The following is an 8,262-nucleotide window of genomic DNA, read 5'->3' on the forward strand; positions in this document are numbered from 1 at the left end:
ATTTTCCAACACATTTCTAACCATACACACACACACACACACACACACACACACACACATACACACACACCTTTACAAAACACACACACCTCCTCTCTTTGATACGTTAAGTCTTCACGAACTCTGACAGGAGGTTTCAACTTTACAACCTCCGTGATAAGCGAGAGGCAAGACACAGGATGCGGAGACCCTTAATACAGGCATTGCTAGCACGTGTTGATAAGACTATCACGCTACCAATAGTTTCAAGACACACACACACACACACACACACACTCCTCCCTTTTCTCCCTTAAGCTTGTATTCTGAACGTTTTGCTCTCTCACTACTAAATTCAAAGGCCACAGAGATGATCAGCCGGATTCTTAAGAGTGTTTTTCCTGTTAATAGCGTGCATATGTTGTTAATGTGTCACTAGAGCAATAAAAACAGCCTTAAAAACCCATGCAACTTTAACTAAATAGAGGTTTTTGAAAGTAGTGGAGGTGCGGCCAGATGTTTCAATATGGTCCTTCGACTCTCTCTCTCTCTCTCTCTCTCTCTCTCTCTCTCTCTCTCTCTCTCTCTCTCTCTGCTACTGTTTCATCACCAACACCTCTTCTCTCTTCTTCCAGGGACCCGACTGACTGCTGCTCTTCTTGTACATGTGTTAAGACTGCCAGGCTACCCACAGTTACAACACACACACACACACACACACACACACATGGACTCCCTCCCTCTCCATCTCCCTCTTACTGTTTCATCACCAACATCTCTTCTCTCTCTTCTTCCAGGGACCTGACTGACTGCTGACCTCCTTGTACTAATCTTCGCCCTTCTTCCTTCACCTTGTCCTACAAACAACTACACTACTGATTTTTTTATTTTATTTTTTTTATTCTTCTTCGTCGTCCTCCTTCAAGCTTCCCTGGCAGAACTAAAGATTTATATTTCTCTCCCATCTCATCAGTGACAGCATTTGGTTTTAAATTACTTCCTTCTCCCGCGTCCTCCTCCTCCTCCTCCTCCTCCTCCTCCTCAAGGCAGGATTTGATATTAATTTCTTCTTCCTTCTTCTTCTACTGGTCCTCGTGCTCCTCGTCCTCCTCCTCTCCTTCATTCATCTTGATCTATCCTCTTCCTACTCGAGTCTAAACCTCTTCTTCCTTATTGTCTTCGTCTTCCCTATCTCCTCATCATCCTCCTCCTCCTCTTCCTCCTCAAATATAGTTTATATTATTACTTCATTTTCATCCTCTTCATTCATCTCTTCCTCTTCTTCCTCCTCCTCCTCTTCCACGTACTTCTATTCTCAGTCTTTCCTCTTTCACCTTTATCTTCAATCACTTCTCCTCCTCCTCCCCCTCCTCCTCTTCTTACTCTGAATCTTCGCTTTTCTTCTCTATCGTCTTATTCTGCCCTATTTCCTCTTAATTCACTTATTTCACGCTCTCTCCTTCATTCATCTCCTCCTCCTCTTCCTCTTTCTATTTTCCTCTTTACTTTATCTTCATCTTTCTTGGTTCTTTCACGCTCTTCTCTTTCATTCATCTCCTCCTTTTCCTCTTACTCTTTTCTCTTCATCTTCATTTATATCCACCTTATTATTCTCTTCCAGCTCCTCATTCTTCCTTTTTTTTCTATACCCTCTTATTCTCCCATGGTTACCTCTCAAGAAATTATAATCATATCAATTTATTTCTTTTACTCGCTTCGTTCATCTATTCTTCTTCCTCTTTCTCTATCTCCTTAACTAAGTAGCAAGACGGACTGCCCGTCATCTATCATCTCAAACTGTACTTCCACTTCCAACTTTAACACACTTCTCTCTCTCAAATTCTTCTTTCATCCAACTTTCCTATCCCCAATTCGTTCGTTCGTTCTATCTCCTCCTACTACTCTTATTCTTTCTCTTTTCTTCCATATTCTCTTTCCTTTCTTTCCTCTCAATATATTCTCAACTGGCATTTTTAACTCTTCTCCTCCATTCATCTCCTCCTCCTGCTCCTCGTCGACTCCGCCCACACCACAATCAGTTACGTCCAATCGCGTTTCTCGTCGTTAAAATGTTAAATTCCCAATGAAAAAGTGATCCCGTGACTTTTAGTTTTGTCCGCCTTCCATTAAGCTGAACGCGTGAAAGGGAGGGAGCCAGAGTGAGACGAGGAGAGAAAGAAAAAAAAAAAAAGGAATAAAAAAAAACGTGTGAATTTAACTGTGTCATCGCTACTCGCCTGCCATTTAAGGTAAGAGTAATTATTATTGGAGGATAAGAAGAATTAAATGATTGCCGACGGTTGGAGGTACACACACACACACAAACACACACGCGCGCGTTCACTCTTAACCAAATGACTCCCTTGCTTCTGTCAACACACGATCTGCTGATTATTATTACTGTTGTTATCTTGATTATAATTACTATACTTGTTTTCTTAGCCAATTCACCATGTTTGTGTTTGGTAATGTGGTTTTTGTTATCAATGATGAACTGTTGAACTGCTCTCTCTCTCTCTCTCTCTACTCTCTCTCTCTCTCTCCACAGCAGTATCCTTCAATCCGACTGAGAGAGAGAGAGAGAGAGAGAGAGAGAGAGAGAGAGAGAGAGAGAGAGAGAGAGAGAGAGAGAGAGAGAGAGAGAGAAAGAAAGAAAGAAAGAAAGAAAGAAAGAAAGAAAGAAAGAAAGAAAGAAAGAAAGAGAGAGAGAGAGAGAGAGAGAGAGAGAGAGAGAGAGAGAGAGAGAGAGAGAGAGAGAGAGAGAGAGAGAGAGAGAGAGAGAGAATCTGAACACCACTATGGCAATTTAAATTACTCATTCAAAACTTTTTCTTTGTTCCACAAGTGTGTGCCAGCAGCCTGGGTGTGAATGCCATTTAAACTTTTTTTTTTCAAGTCCATATCAAGAAACTGGTCTAAGGTCAAGCAAACATCAAGAGCACAAACAATAAGCAGCAGCAGCAGCAGGTGGCATCAACTGCATCAAGAAAGAACATCATCATCATCATCATCATTGTCTAACACTTGATAGCCACAGTAAGCAGGAGTCATCCACTGCACGTGCACTTCATAGCAATGTTGACTACATCATCTGCTAGTATGGTGAGTAATACCTTGTGTTCTGCAGCAGTGGGGAGCTGACCTGCACTTCCTAACAAGGCTGACTTCACCACCTACTGCTGTGGTGAGTAATACCTTGTTGGTCTGGAGCAGTGAGAAGCTGACCTGCACTTCCTAAGCAAGGCTGACTACATCATCATGTTGTCTGGAGCATTGACAAGCTGATCTGCACTTCCTAGCATGGCTGACTACACCAGATACTACTGTGGTAAGTAGTATCTGCTGTCTGGAGCACTGGGAACCTGAGGTGATTATCTTGTTGCCTGGAGCATTGACAAGGTGATCTCCACTTCCTAGTAATGCTGACTACACCACTTACTACAGTGAGGTGACTAATACCTTGTGTCCTGGACCACTGAGAGGCTGACCTGCACCCAGCCCTAAGAGACAATAAATCCACACCAGTGTGCCAGCAGTGAACCCCCGACAGGACAATTGGGCACACAGCACTGACCTAGCCAGGCCAAGGTCAGTTTTCATCACACCTGCCTGTCCCACCACAGTGTCACCACCTGTGCTGCTCACCGGCCACAGGACCAGCAGTGCACACCCGCTGCTGCACACACAAGGCCCAGCAGTGCCAAACACAACACAGAATGGCCAGAGTACAGATAATGCAGTACACTTGCTAGTTATGTATGAACAGGTGTCTTGTACACACACAACAATGCCAAGTGTTCACCGCCAGGCAGGAAGTTCCCTAAATAGGGCGAGACATCTAAATATAGATAGAAACTACCTTGCTTTCTTGATATCATGCTGGGGTCTTGCACTTGTATGTACTTAACAGAATTATAAGTATCCAAGCAATGTCAAGCAATATTCATGATCACATTTACTACATGCACCAAAATACCAAAGAAGCAAAATCCACATCAGCCTTGCATTAGTGTGTGGCTGGTTCACTGCTGATGGGTCTTGGCAGGCACTCAACTATCACTGGGAGGAGGAAGTGCATCTGACAAATATATGCAAATCATCTGCATTTTCTATTTACCAGAACCGGTCTTCCAAACATGATATCTACGTCAATATGATTAATCTAATATTTGTGAAGAGAAATCGTGTTGTTCCTAATGGTTAGCGATGAGGTGCCAAAGTCCTGACCCAAGCAACAGTAAGAACATGTGCAGCCCATTGTACACCTGTCCCCTATGGTTCCTCCCACTCATCACCAGGCCACCACAGTCAACAGGTGTAAGTCTTTGAGCAAACTTTTATTATCAAGTGATGGTGCTATGTACTGCCATTGAGGAAACTCTAACCTGGTATAAATCTGAGTGACAAAAATGCAAAACTGTTTGTGTTAGGTTTTTTCTTACCTGAGGATTAACACTCTCCTATGCTGTCAAAATAATTAACTGTTTTCTGTTTTTTCATGCATTTTTTTTACATCAGGTTGACATCTTTATAATACTACATAGGAGGAATAACACATCATGGTAAAAGTCTATTCACACTTATAATATACACCTGCCACACCTTCCACTTGATACTCTTGCATGAACACTGGTAATTATAAGACTGGAGCACTAAACAGGCAAACACTCATGTCTCTGCTAACTTTGTGACAGAAAGGATGGCTGGCAGAGATTGTGCACGGAATGTTGGAGTTATCTATCCTTCATCCCCATACTCCACATGTTTCTATCTGGTGGATGCTTTGATTCCACTATTTTTCATATCCAATTAAGCATTTAACTTTGTGACAGAAGGGAAGGTTAGCAGAGACTATGCAAAGAATACTGAAGTTACATTTCTTTCATCCTCTTACCCAATACACATACATTATTATTTGGGTACTGCTTCAATGTCACTGTTTTTCATAATCAATTAAGCACTCTGACTAATTTTCTTTGTGACAGAAAGGATGGTTGGCAAAGATTATGTAGGTAACATTACGCTTACCTATCTTTCATCCTCTTATCCATATATATTATCTTGCTAACTGGCAGATCCTTTCATCTCCCTATTTATTCACAATCAATTGAGTATTTTTACACACAAGGACTGCCTGAATCTCTTTCTTTTCATAACCAATTAAGCATTTTGACACATATGGAAGGGTCTAACAGGGAAGTACTCACGGAACCACTAAGCCCACTGCCCCTACAGACACCCCTTCTGATAAGGCTTCATTTTCACAACTCTGAGGAATGAAGACCCACACAGATAACCTGGAGCCACACACACACACATAACGGAGGGCTTCTTTCTATGTATCCTCCATTTCTGCCACTAACCATTCCTAAGAAACATCACAATCATTAGGAAAATCAGAGTTCACCACAAGGCCAAAGGTTTCTGCAGTGGAAGGGAACCAGGAACCAAATGCATCAGGAAGCTTTCTTTCTACGTACCCTTCATTTTTCTCAATAAACATTCTGAGGAGTCATCACAATTGTTATCAGTATGTGAGTTCACTGCAGGTTTTTCCAATGGTTGAGATTATGTTAAGCTCAATATCAAGCCATGCTAGCTTAAGGCATCCTGGTCAGTGGCCCTGTGATGTAAAAACAGATCAACTTAAATTGTCTTCGAGGGTGGATGGTACTCAAGCCAATGGTGAATCAATGCTGCTACAATAAAGCATGACTGTTTACTGATCCAGAGACCACCAATAGTAAGGGTAAAGTTTGTCAACCTTGTGTGTGGTGCATCATCATGCCACCATCAAGTAATGAGTTTGTTGCTCCAAGGTGATCAGTTATATTCTGCTGGTAAGTTCCTTTCCATAACACTCAGACTGGACCAAACAGTCTACACTCAATTTTCTTTTTTTTTTTTTTTTTTTTGTCACACTGAGAATATGTTCTTGGATTTTATACATCTTTGGAAAAGAGAGAGAGAGAGAGAGAGAGAGAGAGAGAGAGAGAGAGAGAGAGAGAGAGAGAGAGAGAGAGAGAGAGAGAGAGAGAGAGAGAGAGAGAGAGAGAGAGAGAGAGAGAGAGAGAGAGAGAGAGAGAGCGCTACACAGTACTCCCAAAAAGCTATGACATATCAGGTAGACACTCACAGTGACCAAGCCTTTCTGCTATGCCTCAAGCCATTCAGGTGGCTGATGGCTGCCTGCACTGCCACACCCACCACCACCACCACCACCAACCCAACATAAACCACACTAACACTTCCAGGTGAATGACAGCTGCCTGCACCTGCCACACCCACCACCCACCAGCCCAACACAACCCACACTAGGACTATGCAATATGAACAGTGCAGCACATGACAGCCACACACATCACTGCTCACTGTAAAAAGTCAAGTATCACTGCAAGATTTCAATCCACCATTTTGATGTGCAAGGAAATGTACAGCACCGTGACATCTCTACTCTGATGATGAGGCGCTGGGAAACACGGCCAATATTATCAAGCACTTTCGTCTTTTATCAAGAATATTTTCAACATGCCCTACAAGAGGTTATTAGGGTCTTCAAAACCGTTTTCATGATTATACTAATAATTTAACAAGTATTCAGCATCATCAATGGCAGAAACATCCTTGAAAAGTCAATTCATTGCATAGTCCTGATTGGAACACAAGGCAATTAAAAACACAGCCCCAGACTGGAGAGATGAACACTGCAGGCATATAGGGAACATTTTCTTGTCATTCATCAGCCTATGTGAATAACTCCCCTGCAGGACAAGGCCTTACCAATAGCTGGGGGAGCTGAGCCACTACCTCCACACTGCTCAGAATGCCTGAGCAAGGTTGCCATGTTACAAGCCCCCTTTGCTATACATACATACAATTACATCCCATACAAATTCTTAAAATATTAGTAGCCAAAGCATGAAAGGAAACAAGCCCAAATTATCTTGGTTGTGAGCTGAATACACTAACCTTTACACCTGCATGATGCTCAAACATGACCACCAATTCTTCAATCTCAATCCCCAAGCTTAAATCCAGTCCTCCATCAGTCTGTGACACCAAGTTTTGTTGCACACCGCAGGCTCTGATATATTTTCTCTTCTGGGTTTCCTTATTTGCCTTGCCAGATATGAAACATTATAGTATCCACTCACAAATCACAAGTTGCAGGCACAAAAAGTATTCTGGCCTGGTTTCCGTGCAACATGACAGAGCTAACAGGTAAAGAATCCAGTAATGACTGCTGTATTATCCACAGTTTTCTTGCTAACCTGACAGTTTCTCTCAGGATCAGCTCATTAACACTCCTTGAAGTTGTGTCCTCCATTCAGAACACACATATGCCATTCTGATTGGTGTCTCACAGAGGAATCCTGGCAAAAGGTACAGTCTGTCATTCCAGCACTGGATCACTGCTGACTCTGATGTCCACTGATCGAGAAGTCTGGCAGTGCTTAATACTCAAAACACTCTCAGAACCACAGGGCAATCTGCTGCCCTCACAATGAAAAGTACCACAGGACAATCTGCTGCCCTCACAATGAATGGTATTTCTAAACCAAACCTAGCATCACTTTAGTAACAACCTGTTAATTACTCCACATAATAACCACCTAACTTTCTATTCTGTTATAAGTAAGGCAGGAGGCCATGAGGTGACATTACATTTAATACAGAAACATCCTTTACTGAGAAGAGACAGACAGGCCTTCACATGAACCAACTCAAAATTCACGTTTCTAGGACTTCCACACTTCACCAACTTCCCCCTCAGGATGACTCACTGCCTTGGCATTCACTGTACTATTGTATCTGGCAGAGTGTTCCAACTGTCTGCCTCACTACAGCACCCTTATGTCACAATGCATTATACATCCACCTGGCAGCGAGTGAGGCATTACACCTTCCACCGGGGGGTCAGAAAGGGAGGCAGAGGTGGGGCAAGTGGTCACACCTGTTAGGCCAGCTGGGTTAGTTAGTCAGGGTCAGGGAATGCAAGGTCAAGTGGATGGCTACACTTCACTCACTCCACTCTGTCCATTGTTACACACACCACGGGAAGACAGAGGCAGACAGAGCGGAAAGATAAATGAATGCTGGAAATTTTTGTGGGTGGAGGAGTAAACCGATCGCTGGAACTCTTTGGAAACTGGTACACTTTTCCATAATGATTTTATATGACTCTTCCGGCTCATTGCAAGTATATTACACGTCATTTCAGCAATAATTCCACGGCAGGGCGATACAAACCATGGGGAAAAGACACACACAACCAGAAATCAC

At 42.7% G+C, this 8,262-nt stretch overlaps 1 long non-coding RNA gene across 1 annotated transcript; it reads left to right on the top strand.

Moving 5' to 3' along the window:
• The first annotated feature begins 2,747 nt into the window (after positions 1–2,747).
• On the top strand, positions 2,748–3,910 carry LOC135104826 (uncharacterized). The gene is made up of 2 exons (XR_010270550.1): positions 2,748–3,015; positions 3,107–3,910. It is a non-coding gene; the product is annotated as an uncharacterized LOC135104826 (long non-coding RNA).
• Positions 3,911–8,262: the final 4,352 nt, after the last annotated feature.

Source organism: Scylla paramamosain, chromosome 11 (assembly GCF_035594125.1).
Source record: "Scylla paramamosain isolate STU-SP2022 chromosome 11, ASM3559412v1, whole genome shotgun sequence".
Lineage (NCBI taxonomy): Eukaryota > Metazoa > Arthropoda > Malacostraca > Decapoda > Portunidae > Scylla > Scylla paramamosain.